The sequence below is a fragment of the Pectinophora gossypiella genome, chromosome 4, assembly GCF_024362695.1.
Source record: "Pectinophora gossypiella chromosome 4, ilPecGoss1.1, whole genome shotgun sequence".
In the NCBI taxonomy this organism is placed as follows: Eukaryota; Metazoa; Arthropoda; class Insecta; order Lepidoptera; family Gelechiidae; genus Pectinophora; species Pectinophora gossypiella.
This window is the reverse complement of record NC_065407.1, coordinates 137,691-152,299: the sequence shown is the minus strand read 5'-3', so window position 1 is coordinate 152,299 and position 14,609 is coordinate 137,691. Positions and strand designations below refer to the sequence as shown.

General features: G+C 41.2%; 1 long non-coding RNA gene across 2 annotated transcripts; it reads right to left on the bottom strand.

Moving 5' to 3' along the window:
• Positions 1–285: 285 nt before the first annotated feature.
• Positions 286–12,132, bottom strand: LOC126366161 (uncharacterized). Of its 2 annotated transcripts, none has more exons than XR_007566316.1 (3): positions 11,255–12,132; positions 3,539–3,721; positions 286–608 (listed from the first exon to the last, which is right to left on the bottom strand). It is a non-coding gene; the product is annotated as an uncharacterized LOC126366161 (long non-coding RNA). The 2 variants fall into 2 exon arrangements; XR_007566315.1 differs by having other exon boundaries at positions 3,543–3,721.
• Positions 12,133–14,609: the final 2,477 nt, after the last annotated feature.

The window sequence follows — 14,609 nt, the reverse complement described above, 5'->3', positions numbered from 1 at the left end:
CTTGGTCAAATTCAATCACCGTTGAAAAAAAATCAAAATGGCGGAAAAACAAGATGGCCGCCATACAAAATTTTCGTTTTTCCCGAAAATGCCTCGAAGGTAAAAATTATGTACAGGGATGTGATCGAAACGTCATGTAGAGTATGGGTATACTTCCAGGTTTTCGAGAACTTCTCCGCATCAGGGAGACACCCTACGGCCTGGGAAAACTATCGCTCCTGGAACGATAATTTTTTCACCAAACCTAATAAATTCTTGGTCAAATTTTATCGCCGGGAAAAAAAAAAAAACAAAATGGCCGAAAAAAAAGATGGCCGCCATACAAATTTTTGTTTGTCCAGAAAATGTCTCGGGTGTAAAAACGATGTATAGGGGTGTTATAGGAACGTCATCTTGGAAAACTGCTCCGCATCAGGGAGACACCCTACAGCCTGGCAAAACTATAGCACCTAGAACTTTTTTGATTTCACGAGACCTATTTTAGTCTTGGTCAAATTCTATCGCGGTAAAAAAATGGCGGGAAAACAAGACACGCGAGCAGCTTGCTGCGAGCGAACCACGCGACATCTAGTTATTATTATATTATATATAGCTACAAACCCATGTACCTATTGACTGACTGACTGACTGACATAGTTGTTCTCCCAGAAGGAGCGTCGGGGGGTAAAAATGATGTATGGGGGGTGTGATTAGGACCTCCCGGTGAGTATGGGAAAACTTCCAGATCTTGGAAAACTGCTCCGCATCAGGGAGACACCCTACGGCCTGACAAAACTATCTTACCTGGATCAATTTTTTTTTCGCAAAACCTATTTAAATCTTGGTCAAATTCAATCGCCGGTGAAAAAAAATCAAAATGGCGGAAAAACAAGATGGCCGCCATACAAAATTTTATTTTTCCAGAAAATGTCTCGTGGGTAAAAACTGTGTATGGAGGTGTAATCGGAACGTATTGTTGAGTATGGAAATACTTCTCGATCTTGAAAAACTGCTCCGCATCAGGGAGACACCCTACGGCCTGGCAAAACTATAAAACCTGGAGCAATTTTTCTTTCGCGAAACATATTTAAATCTTGGTCAAATTCTATCATGAGTGAAAAAAAATCAAAATGGCGGAAAATCAAGATGGCCGCCATACAAATTTTTCGTTTTTCCTGAAAATGCCTCGGGGGTAAAAATGACGTATAGGAATGTGATCGGAACGTCGTGTCGAGTATGAAAATACGTCTGGGTTTTCGATAGCTGCTCCGCATCAGGGAGACACCCTACGGCCTGGCTAAACTATCAAACATAGAACATTTTTTTTTCCACTAAACCTACTTAATTCTTGGTCAAATTCAATCGCTGGTGATAAAAAATCAAAATGGCGGAAAAACAAGATGGCCGCCATACAAATTTTTCAATTTTCCTGAAAATGCCTCGGGGGTAAAAATGATGTATAGAGTTGTAATCGGAACGTCATGTCGAGTATAAAAATACTTCTCGATTTTTAAAATCTGCTCCGCATTAGGGAGACACCCTACGGCCTGGCGAAACTATCGCACCTGGAACCATTCTTTTTTCACAAAACCTATTTGAACCTTGGTCAAATTCTATCGTGGGTAAAAAAAAAACAAAATGGCGGAAAAACAAGATGGCGGCCATAGAAAATTTTGTTTTTCAAGGAAATGTCTCGGGGGTAAAAACTGTGTATGGGAATGTAATCGGAGTGTCTTGTCGAGTACGGAAAATGTTCTTAATCTTCGAAAACTGCTCCGCATCAGGGAGACACCCTACGGCCTGGTGAAACTATCGCACCTGGACCTTTTTAGTTTTCACAATACCTATTTAAATCTTGGTCAAATTCAATCGCCGGTGAAAAAAAATCAAAATGGCGGAAAAACAAGATGGCCGCCATACAAAATTTTATTTTTCCAGAAAATGTCTCGTGAGTAAAAACTGTGTATGGGGGTGTAATCGGAACGTATTGTTGAGTATGGAAATACTTCTCGATCTTGAAAACCTGCTCCGCATCAGGGAGACACCCTACGGCCTGACAAAACTATCGCACCTGGAACGATTGTTTTTTCACAAAACCTATTTAAATCTTGGTCAAATCTATTCTCTGGTGGTAAAATATCAAAATGGCGGAAAAACAAGATGGCCGCCATACAAAATTTTGTTTTTCCAGAAAATGTCTGAGAGGTAAGATTGATGTATAGGGGTGTGATCGGAACGTCATCTAGAGTACGAGTATACTTCAAGGTTTTTAAAAACTGCTCCGCATCAGGGAGAGACCCTACGGCCTGGCGCAACTATCGCACCTGGAACGATTCTTTCTTCACAAGACCTATTTAAATCTTGGTCAAATTCTATCGCGGTAAAAAAATGGCGGGAAAACAAGACACGCGAGCAGCTTGCTGCGAGTTATATTATATATAGCTACAAACCCATGTACTGACTGACTGACTCACTGACTCACTGACAGGGTTGTTCTCCCAGAAGGAGCCTCGGGGGGTGAAAATGATGTATGGGGGGTGTGATCAGGACCTCCCGGTGAGTATGGGAAAACTTCCAGATCTTGGAAAACTGCTCCGCATCAGGGAGACACCCTACAGTCTGGCGCAACTATTATACCTGGATCAAGTTTTTTTTCGCAAAAGCTATTTAAATCTTGGTCAAATTCTATCGTGAGTGAAAAAAAAACAAAATGGCGGAAAAACAAGATGGCCGCCATACAAAATGTTATTTTTCCAGAAAATGTCTCGGAGGCAAAAACAATGTATTGGGGTGCAATCGGAATGTCATGTTCAGTATGGAAGTACTTCTCGATTTTCGAAAACTGCTCCGCATCAGGGAGACACCCTACGGCCTGTTAAAACTATAAAACTTAGAGCAATATTTTTTTCACGAACCCTATTTAAATCTTGGTCAAATTTAAGTGCCGGTGAAAAAAAATCAAAATGGCGGAAAAACAAGATGGCCGCCATACAAATTTTTCGTTTATCCTGAAAATGCCTCTGGGATAAAAATTATGTATGAGGGTTTTGATCAAAACATATTGAAGAGTATGGAAATACTTCTCGATCTTTGAAAACTGCTCCGCATCAGGCCGGCACCCTACGGCCTGGCTATACTATCGAACCTGGAACTTTTTTGTTTTTACGAAACCTATTTAAATCTTGGTCAAATTTAATGGTCGGTGAAAAAAAAAAACAAAATGGCGAAAAAACAAGATGGCCGACATACAAAGTTTTGTTTTTCCCGAAAATGTCTCGGGTGTAAAAATGATGTATAGGGGTGTGATCGGAACGTCATCTTTGAAAACTGCTCCGCGTCAGGGAGTCACCCTACGGCCTGGCAAAACTATAGCACCTAGAACTTTTTGGATTTCACGAGACATATTCGAGTCTTGATCAAATTCAATCGCCGGCAAAAAACAAGATGGCCGCCATACAAAGCTTCGAACTAATACAGGACACGCGAGCAGCTTGCTGCGAGCGAACCACGCGAAATCTAGTTATATTATATAAAGCTACAAACCCATGTACTGACTGACTGACTGACTCACTGACTCACTGACTCACTGACAGGGTTGTTCTCCCAGAAGGAGCGTCGGGGGGTAAAAATGATGTATGGGGGGTGTGATCGGGACCTCCCGGTGAGTATGGGAAAACTTCCAGATCTTGGAAAACTGCTCCGCATCAGGGAGACACCCTACAGTCTGGCGCAACTATTATACCTAGATCAATTATTTTTTCGCAAAACCTATTTAAATCTTGGTCAAATTCTATCGTGGGTGAAAAAAAATCAAAATGGCGGAAAAACAAGATGGCCGCCATACAAAATTTCGTTTTTCCAGAGAATGTCTCGGAGGTAAAAATGATGTATGGGAGGTGTGATCGAAACGTCAAGCCGAGTATGGAAAAACTGTTCGATCTTGAAAAACTGCTCCGCATCAGGGAGACACCCTACGGCCTGGTGAAACTATCGCACGTGGAACTTTTTAGTTTTCACGATACCTATTTAAATCTTGGTCAAATTTAATTGCCAGTGAAAAAAAATCAAAATGGCGGAAAATCAAGATGGCCGCCATACAAATTTTTCGTTTTTCCTGAAAATGCCTGGGGGGTAAAAATTATGTATAGGGATGTGATCAAAACGTCATGTTGAGTATGGAAATACTTCCCGATCTTCAAAAACTGCTCCGCATCAGGGCGGCACCCTACGGCCTGGCAAAACTATCGCTCCTGGATCGATTCTTTTTTCACAAATCCTATTTAAATCTTGGTCAAATCCAATTGACGGTGAAAAAAAAACAAAATGGCGGAAAAACAAGATGGCCGCCATACAAAATTTTGTTTTTCCAGAAAATGTCTCTGAGGTAAAAATGATGTATAGGAGGTGTAATCGAAACGTCTTGTTGAGTATAGAAATACTTTTAGATCTTCAGAAACTGCTCCGCATCAGGGAGACACCCTGCGGCCTGGCAAAACTATAATACCTGGAGCAACTTTTTTTTCGCATAACATATTTAAATCTTGGTCAAATCCAATCGCCGGTGAAAAAAATTCAAAATGGCGGAAAAACAAGATGGCCGCCATACAAAATTTTGTTTTTCCAGAAAATGTCTCTGAGGTAAAAATGATGTATAGGAGGTGTAATCGAAACGTCTTGTTGAGTATAGAAATACTTTTAGATCTTCAGAAACTGCTCCGCATCAGGGAGACACCCTGCGGCCTGGCAAAACTATAATACCTGGAGCAATATTTTTTTCACGAAACCTATTTAAATCTTGGTCAAATCCAATCTCCGGTGAAAAAAAAAACAAGATGGCCGCCATACAAAACTTCGTTTTTTCAGAAAATGTCTCGGAGGTAAAAATGATGTATGGGAGGTGTGATCGAAACGTCAAGCTGAGTATGGAAAAACTGTTCGATCTTGAAAAACTGCTCCGCATCAGGGAGACACCCTACGGCCTGGTGAATCTATCGCACGTAGAACTTTTTAGTTTTCACGATACCTATTTAAATCTTGGTCAAATTCAATCGCTGGTGACAAACATCAAAATGGCGGAAAAACAAGATGGCCGCCATACAAAATTTTATTTTTCCAGAAAATGTCTCGTGAGTAAAAACTGTGTATGGGGGTGTAATCGGAACGTATTGTTGAGTATGGAAATACTTCTCGATCTTGAAAACCTGCTCCGCATCAGGGAGAATCTTGGTCAAATCTATTCTCTGGTGGTAAAATATCAAAATGGCGGAAAAACAAGATGGCCGCCATACAAAATTTTGTTTTTCCAGAAAATGTCTGAGAGGTAAGATTGATGTATAGGGGTGTGATCGGAACGTCATCTAGAGTACGAGTATACTTCAAGGTTTTCAAAAACTGCTCCGCATCAGGGAGAGACCCTACGGCCTGGCGCAACTATCGCACCTGGAACGATTCTTTCTTCACAAGACCTATTTAAATCTTGGTCAAATTCTATCGCGGTAAAAAAATGGCGGGAAAACAAGACACGCGAGCAGCTTGCTGCGAGCGAACCACGCGAAATCTAGTTATACTATATATAGCTGCAAACCCACTGACTGACTGACTGACTGACTGACTCACTCACTGACATAATTGTTCTCCCAGAAGGAGCGTCGGGGGGTCAAAATGATGTATGGGGGATGTGATCGAGACCACCCGGTGAGTATGGGAAAACTTCCAGATCATGGAAAACTGCTCCGCATCAGGGAGACACCCTACGGCCTGGCGCAACTATCGCACCTAGAACGATTCTTTTTTCACAAAACCTACTTAATTCTTAGTCAAATCCTATGGCCGGTAAAAAAAAATCAAAATGGCGGAAAAACAAGATGGCCGCCATACAAAATTTTGTTTTTTCAGAAAATGCATCGGGAGTAAAAACTGTGTATGGGGATGTAATCGGAACGTCTTGTGGAGTATGAAAACACTTCTCTATCTTCAAAATCTGCTCCGCATCAGGGAGACACCCTACGGCCTGGCAAAACTATAAAACCTGGAGCAATTTTTCTTTCGCGAAACATATTTAAATCTTGGTCAAATCCAATGCCTTGTGAAAAAAAACCAAAATGGCGAAAAAACAAGATGGCCGCCATACAAAATTTTCGTTTTTCCTGAAAATGCCTCGAGGGTAAAAATGATGTATAGGGATGTGATCGGATCGTCATGTTGAGTATTTCAATACTGCTCGATCTTGAAAAACTGCTCCGCATCAGGGAGACACCCTACGGCCTGGCAAAACTATAAAACCTAGAGCAATATTTTTTTCACGAAACCTATTTAAATCTTGGTCAAATTCAATCCCCGATGAAAAAAAACCAAAATGGCGGAAATTCAAGATGGCCGCCATACAAATTTTTCGTTTTTCCTGAAAATGCCTCGGGGGTAAAAATGATGTATGGGAATGTAATCGGAGTGTCTTGTCAAGTACGGAAAATGTTCTCAATCTTCGAAAACTGCTCCGCATCAGGGAGACACCCTACGGCCTGGCATATCTATCGCACCTGGAACGATTCTTTTTTCACGAAACCTACTTAATTGTTGGTCAAATTCAATCACCGGTGAAAAAAAAAACAAAATGGCGGAAAACAAGATGGCCGCCATACAAATTTAATTTTTCCAGAAAATGTCTCGTTGGTAGAAACTGTATATGGGGTTGTAATGGGAACGTCTTGTTGAGTATGAAAATACTTTCCGATCTTGAAAAACTGCTCCGCATCAGGGAGACACCCTACGGCCTGGCAAAACTATAAACACTGGAGCAATTTTTCTTTCGCGAAACATATTTAAATCTTGGTCAAATCCAATCCCCACTGAAAAAAAAACAAAATGGCGGAAAAACAAGATGGCCGCCATACAAAATTTTCGTTTTTCCCGAAAATGCCTCGGGGGTAAAAATGATGTATGAGGAATGTGATCGAAACATCATGTTGAGTATGGAAATACTTTTCGATCTTCGAAAGCTGCTCCGCATCAGGGAGACACGCTACAGCCTGGCGAAACTATCGCACCTGGAACTTTTTTGTTTTCACGAAGCCTATTAAAGTCTAGGTCAAATTTTATCGCCAGTGAAAAAAAAAACAAAATGGCCGAAAAACAAGATGGCCGCCATACAAATTTTTGTTTTTCCCGAAAATGTCTCGGGTGTAAAAAATATGTATAGGGGTGTGATCGGAACGTCATCTTGGAAAACTGCTCCGCATCAGGGAGACACCCTTCGGCCTGGCAAAACTATAGCACCTAGAACTTTTTTGATTTCACGAGACCTATTTAAATCTTGGTCAAATCCAATCCCCGGTGAAAAAAAACCAAAATGGCGGAAAAACAAGATGGCCGCCATACAAAATTTTCGTTTTTCGTGAAAATGCCTCGAGGGTAAAAATGATGTATAGGGATGTGATCGGATCGTCATGTTGAGTATTTCAATACTGCTCGATCTTGAAAAACTGCTCCGCATCAGGGAGACACCCTATGGCCTGGTAAAACTATCGCACGTGGAACTTTTTAGTTTTCACGATACCTATTTAAATCTTGGTCAAATCCAATCCCCGGTGAAAAAAAACCAAAATGGCGGAAAAACAAGATGGCCGCCATACAAAATTTTCGTTTTTCCCGAAAATGCCTCGGGGGTAAAAATGATGTATGAGGAATGTGATCGAAACATCATGTTGAGTATGGAAATACTTTTCGATCTTCGAAAGCTACTCCGCATCAGGGAGACACCCTATAGCCTGGCGAAACTATCGCACCTGGAAATTTTTTGTTTTCACGAAGCCTATTAAAGTCTTGGTCAAATTTTATCGCCAGTGAAAAATAAACAAAATGGCCGAAAACAAGATGGCCGCCACACAAATTTTTGTTTTTCCAGAAAATGTCTCGGAGGTAAAAATGATGTATTGGGGTGTGATCGGAACGCCATCTTGGAAAACTGCTCCGCATCAGGGGTCACCCTACGGCCTGGCAAAACTATAGCACCTAGAACTTTATTGATTTCACGAGACCTATTCAAGTCTTGGTCAAATTCTATCGCGGTAAAAAAATGGCGGGAAAACAAGACACGCGAGCAGCTTGCTGCGAGCGAACCACGCGACATCTAGTTATATTATATATAGCTACAAACCCACTGACTCACTCACTCACTCACTGACATAATTGTTCTCCCAGAAGGAGTGTCGGGGGGTGAAAATGATGTATGGGGGGTGTGATCGGGACCTCCCGGTGAGTATGGGAAAACTTCCAGATCTTGGAAAACTGCTCCGCATCAGGGAGACACCCTACCGTCTGGCAAAACTATCGCACCTGGAACGATTCTTTTTTCACGAAACCTATTTAAATCTTGGTCAAATTCTATTGTGGGTCAAAAAAAATCAAAATGGCGGAAAAACAAGATGGCCGCCATACAAAAAAATATTTTTCCAGAAAATGTCTCGGGGGTAAAAACAATGTATGGGGACGTAATCGGAAAATCATGTTGAGAATTTAAATACTGCTCAACCTTCAAAAACTGCTCCTCATCAGAGAGACACCCCACGGCCTGGCGAAACTATGGCACCTGGATCGATAATTTTTTCACAAAACCTATTTAAATCTTGGTCAAATTCTATCGTGAGTGAAAAAAAATCAAAATGGCGGAAAAACAAGATGGCCGCCATACAAAATTTTGTTTTTCCAGAAAATGTCTCGGAGGTAAAAATGATGTATGAGAGGTGTGATCGAAACGTCAAGCTGAGTATGGAAAAACTGTTCGATCTTGAAAAACTGCTCCGCATCAGGGAGACACCCTACGGCCTGGCAAAACTATAAAACCTGGAGCAATTTTTCTTTCGCGAAACATGTTTAAATCTTAGTCAAATCCAATCCCCGCTGAAAAAAAACCAAAATGGCGGAAAAACAAGATGGCCGCCATACAAAATTTTCGTTTTTCTCGAAAATGCCTCGGGGGTGAATATGATGTAAGAGGGATGTGATCAAAATGTCATGTTGAGTATGGAAATACTTCCCGACCTTCAAAAACTGCTCCGCATCAGGGAGACACCCTACGGCCTGGCGAAACTATAGCACCTAGAACTTTTTTGGTTTCACAAGACCTATTTAAGTCTTGGTCAAATTCTATCGCGGTAAAACAATGGCGGAAAAACAAGATGGCCGCCATACATAGCTTCGAACTAATACAGGACACGCGAGCAGCTTGCTGCGAGCGAACCACGCGAAATTATACTATATATAGCTACAAACCCATGTATTGACTGACTGACTCACTCACTGACAGAGTTGTTCTCCCAGAAGGAGTGTCGGGGGGTAAAAATAATGTATGGGGGGTGTGATCAAGATCTTCCGATGAGTATGGGAAAACTTCCAGATCTTGGAAAACTGCTCCGCATCAGGGAGACACCCTACGGCCTGGCGAAACTATTATACCTGCATCAAATTTTTTTTCGCAAAACCTATTTAAATCTTGGTCAAATTCTATTGTGGGTGAAAAAAAATCAAAATGGCGGAAAAACAAGATGGCCGCCATACAAAATTTTGTTTTTCCAGAAAATGCATCGGGAGTAAAAACTGTGTATGGGGATGTAATCGGAACGTCTTGTGGAGTATGAAAACACTTATCTATCTTCAAAATATGCTCCGCATCAGGGAGACACCCTACGGCCTGGCAAAACTATAAAACCTGGAGCAATTTTTCTTTCGCGAAACATATTTAAATCTTGGTCAAATCTAATCCCTGGTGAAAAAAAACCAAAATGGCGGAAAAACAAGATGGCCGCCATAAAAAATTTTCGTTTTTCCTGAAAATGCCTCGAGGGTAAAAATGATGTATAGGGATGTGATCGGATCGTCATGTTGAGTATTTCAATACTGCTCGATCTTGAAAAACTGCTCCGCATCAGGGAGACACCCTACGGCCTGGCAAAACCATAAAACCTAGAGCAATATTTTTTTCACGAAACCTATTTAAATCTTGGTCAAATTCAATCCCCGGTGAAAAAAAACCAAAATGGCGGAAAAACAAGATGGCCGCCATACGAAATTTTCGTTTTTCCCGAAAATGCCTCGGGGGTAAAAATGATGTATGAGGAATGTGATCGAAACATCATGTTGAGTATGGAAATACTTTTCGATCTTCGAAAGCTGCTCCGCATCAGGGAGACACCCTACAGCCTGGCGAAACTATCGCACCTGGAACTTTTTTGTTTTCACGAAGCCTATTAAAGTCTTGGTCAAATTTTATCGCCAGTGAAAAAAAAACAAAATGGCGGAAAAACAAGATGGCCGCCATACAAATATTTGTTTTTCCGGAAAATGTCTCGGGGGTAAAAATAATATTTAGGGGTGTGATCGGAACGTCAAGATGTTTATGGAAATGCTACACAATCTTCAAAAACTGCTCCGCATCAGGGAGACACCCTACGGCCTGGAAAAACTATCGCACCTGGAACTTTTTTGTTTTCACGAAACCTATTTAAATCTTGGTCAAATTTTATCGCCCGTGAAAAAAAAAACAAAATGGCCGAAAAACAAGATGGCCGCCATATAAATTTTTGTTTTTCCAGAAAATGCCTCGGGTAAACTAACTGTGTATAGGGTTGTAATCGGAACGTCTTGTAGAGTATGGAAATACTTCACGATCTTTGAAAACTGCTCCGCATCAGGGCGGCACCCTACGGCCTGGCGAAACTATCGCATCTGGACCAATTTTTCTTTCACAACACTTATTTTTATCTTAGTCAAAATCTATCCCGGGAAAAAAAAAAACAAAATGGCGGAAAAACAAGATGGCCGCAATACAAAATTTTGTTTTTCCCGAAAATGCCTCGGGGTATAAATGATGTATTGGGGGTGTGATCGGAACGTCATCTTTGAAAACTGCTTCGCATCAGGGAGACACCCTACGGCCTGGCGAAACTATAGCACCTTGAACTTCTTAGATTTCACGAGACCTATTCAAGTCTTGGTCAAATTCTATCGCGGTAAAAAAATGGCGGGAAAACAAAACACGCGAGCAGCTTGCTGCGAGCGAACCACGCGACATCTAGTTATATTATATATAGCTACAAACCCATGTACCTATTGACTGACTGACTGACTGACATAGTTGTTCTCCCAGAAGGAGCGTCGGGGGGTAAAAATGATGTATGGGGGGTGTGATTAGGACCTCCCGGTGAGTATGGGAAAACTTCCAGATCTTGGAAAACTGCTCCGCATCAGGGAGACACCCTACGGCCTGACAAAACTATCTTACCTGGATCAATTTTTTTTTCGCAAAACCTATTTAAATCTTGGTCAAATTCAATCGCCGGTGAAAAAAAATCAAAATGGCGGAAAAACAAGATGGCCGCCATACAAAATTTTATTTTTCCAGAAAATGTCTCGTGGGTAAAAACTGTGTATGGGGGTGTAATCGGAACGTATTGTTGAGTATGGAAATACTTCTCGATCTTGAAAAACTGCTCCGCATCAGGGAGACACCCTACGGCCTGGCAAAACTATAAAACCTGGAGCAATTTTTCTTTCGCGAAACATATTTAAATCTTGGTCAAATTCTATCATGAGTGAAAAAAAATCAAAATGGCGGAAAATCAAGATGGCCGCCATACAAATTTTTCGTTTTTCCTGAAAATGCCTCGGGGGTAAAAATGACGTATAGGAATGTGATCGGAACGTCGTGTCGAGTATGAAAATACGTCTGGGTTTTCGATAGCTGCTCCGCATCAGGGAGACACCCTACGGCCTGGCTAAACTATCAAACATAGAACATTTTTTTTTCCACTAAACCTACTTAATTCTTGGTCAAATTCAATCGCTGGTGATAAAAAATCAAAATGGCGGAAAAACAAGATGGCCGCCATACAAATTTTTCAATTTTCCTGAAAATGCCTCGGGGGTAAAAATGATGTATAGAGTTGTAATCGGAACGTCATGTCGAGTATAAAAATACTTCTCGATTTTTAAAATCTGCTCCGCATTAGGGAGACACCCTACGGCCTGGCGAAACTATCGCACCTGGAACCATTCTTTTTTCACAAAACCTATTTGAACCTTGGTCAAATTCTATCGTGGGTAAAAAAAAAACAAAATGGCGGAAAAACAAGATGGCGGCCATAGAAAATTTTGTTTTTCAAGGAAATGTCTCGGGGGTAAAAACTGTGTATGGGAATGTAATCGGAGTGTCTTGTCGAGTACGGAAAATGTTCTTAATCTTCGAAAACTGCTCCGCATCAGGGAGACACCCTACGGCCTGGTGAAACTATCGCACCTGGACCTTTTTAGTTTTCACAATACCTATTTAAATCTTGGTCAAATTCAATCGCCGGTGAAAAAAAATCAAAATGGCGGAAAAACAAGATGGCCGCCATACAAAATTTTATTTTTCCAGAAAATGTCTCGTGAGTAAAAACTGTGTATGGGGGTGTAATCGGAACGTATTGTTGAGTATGGAAATACTTCTCGATCTTGAAAACCTGCTCCGCATCAGGGAGACACCCTACGGCCTGACAAAACTATCGCACCTGGAACGATTGTTTTTTCACAAAACCTATTTAAATCTTGGTCAAATCTATTCTCTGGTGGTAAAATATCAAAATGGCGGAAAAACAAGATGGCCGCCATACAAAATTTTGTTTTTCCAGAAAATGTCTGAGAGGTAAGATTGATGTATAGGGGTGTGATCGGAACGTCATCTAGAGTACGAGTATACTTCAAGGTTTTTAAAAACTGCTCCGCATCAGGGAGAGACCCTACGGCCTGGCGCAACTATCGCACCTGGAACGATTCTTTCTTCACAAGACCTATTTAAATCTTGGTCAAATCCAATCCCCGGTGAAAAAAAAACAAAATGGCGGAAAAACAAGATGGCCGCCATACAAAATTTTCGTTTTTCCCGAAAATGCCTCGAGGGTAAAAATGATGTATAGGGATGTGATCGGATCGTCATGTTGAATATTTCAATACTGCTCGATCTTGAAAAACTGCTCCGCATCAGGGAGACACCCTACGGCCTGGAAAAACTATACAACCTAGAGCAATATTTTTTTCACGAAACCTATTCAAATCTTGGTCAAATCCAATCCCCGCTGAAAAAAAAACAAAATGGCGGAAAAACAAGATGGCCGCCATACAAAATTTTCGTTTTTCCCGAAAATGCCTCGGGGGTAAAAATGATGTATGAGGAGAGTGATCGAAACATCATGTTGAGTATGGAAATACTTTTCGATCTTCGAAAGCTGCTCCGCATCAGGGAGACACCCTACGGCCTGGCGAAATTATCGCACCTGAAACTTTTTTGTTTTCACGAAAGCTATTTAAATCTTGGTCAAATTTTATCGCCGGTGAAAAAAAACAAAATGGCCGAAAAACAAGATGGCCGCCATATAAATTTTTGTTTTTCCAGAAAATGTCTCAGAGGTAAAATGATGTATAGGGGTGTGATCGGAACGTCATCTTGGAAAATTGCTCCGCATCAGGGAGACACCCTACGGCCTGGCAAAACTATAGCACCTAGAACTTTTTTGATTTCACGAGACCTATTTAAGTCTTGGTCAAATTCTATCGCGGTAAAAAAATGGCGGGAAAACAAGACACGCGAGCAGCTTGCTGCGAGCGAACCACGCGACATCTAGTTATTATATTATATATAGCTACAAACCCATGTAGTGACTGACTCACTCACTGACAGAGTTGTTCTCCCAGAAGGAGCGTCGGGGGGTGAAAATAATGTATGAGAAAAGTGATCGGGACCTCCTGGTGAGTATGGGAAAACTTCCAGATCTTGGAAAACTGCTCCGCATCAGGGAGACACCCTACAGTCTGGCGCAACTATTATACCTGGATCAATTTTTTTTTCGCGAAACCTATTTAAATCTTGGTCAAATTCTATTGTGGGTGAAAAAAAATCAAAATAGCGGAAAAAAAAGATGGCCGCCATACAAAATTTTGTTTTTCCAAAAAATGTCTCGGTGGTAAAAATTATGTATGGGGGTGTGATCGTAACGTCATGTCGAGTATGGATGTACTTCTCGATCTTGGAAAGCTGCTCCGCATCAGGGCGGCACCCTATGGCCTGGCAAAACTATCGTACTTAAACCAATTTTTCTTTCACAAAATCTATTTAAATCTTGGTCAAATTCTATTGTGGGTGAAAAAAATCCAAAATGGCGGAAAAACAAGATGGCCGCCATACAAAATTTTGTTTTTTCAGAAAATGTCTCGGTGGTAAAAATTATGTATGGGGTTGTAATCGGAACATCCCGTTGACTATGGAAAAACTGCTCGATCTTCGCAAACTGCTCCGCATCAGGGAGACACCCTACGGCCTGGCAAAACTATAAAACCTGGAGCAATTTTTCTTTCGCGAAAAATATTTAAATCTTGGTCAAATTTTATCGCCAGTGAAAAAAACCAAAATGGCGGAAAAACAAGATGGCCGCCATACAAAATTTTCGTTTTTCTTGAAAATGCCTCGGGGGTAAAAATGATGTATGAGGAATGTGATCGAAACATCATGTTGAGTATGGAAATACTTTTCGATCTTCAAAAGCTGCTCCGCATCAGGGAGACACCCTACAGCCTGGCGAAACTATCGCACCTGGAACTTTTTT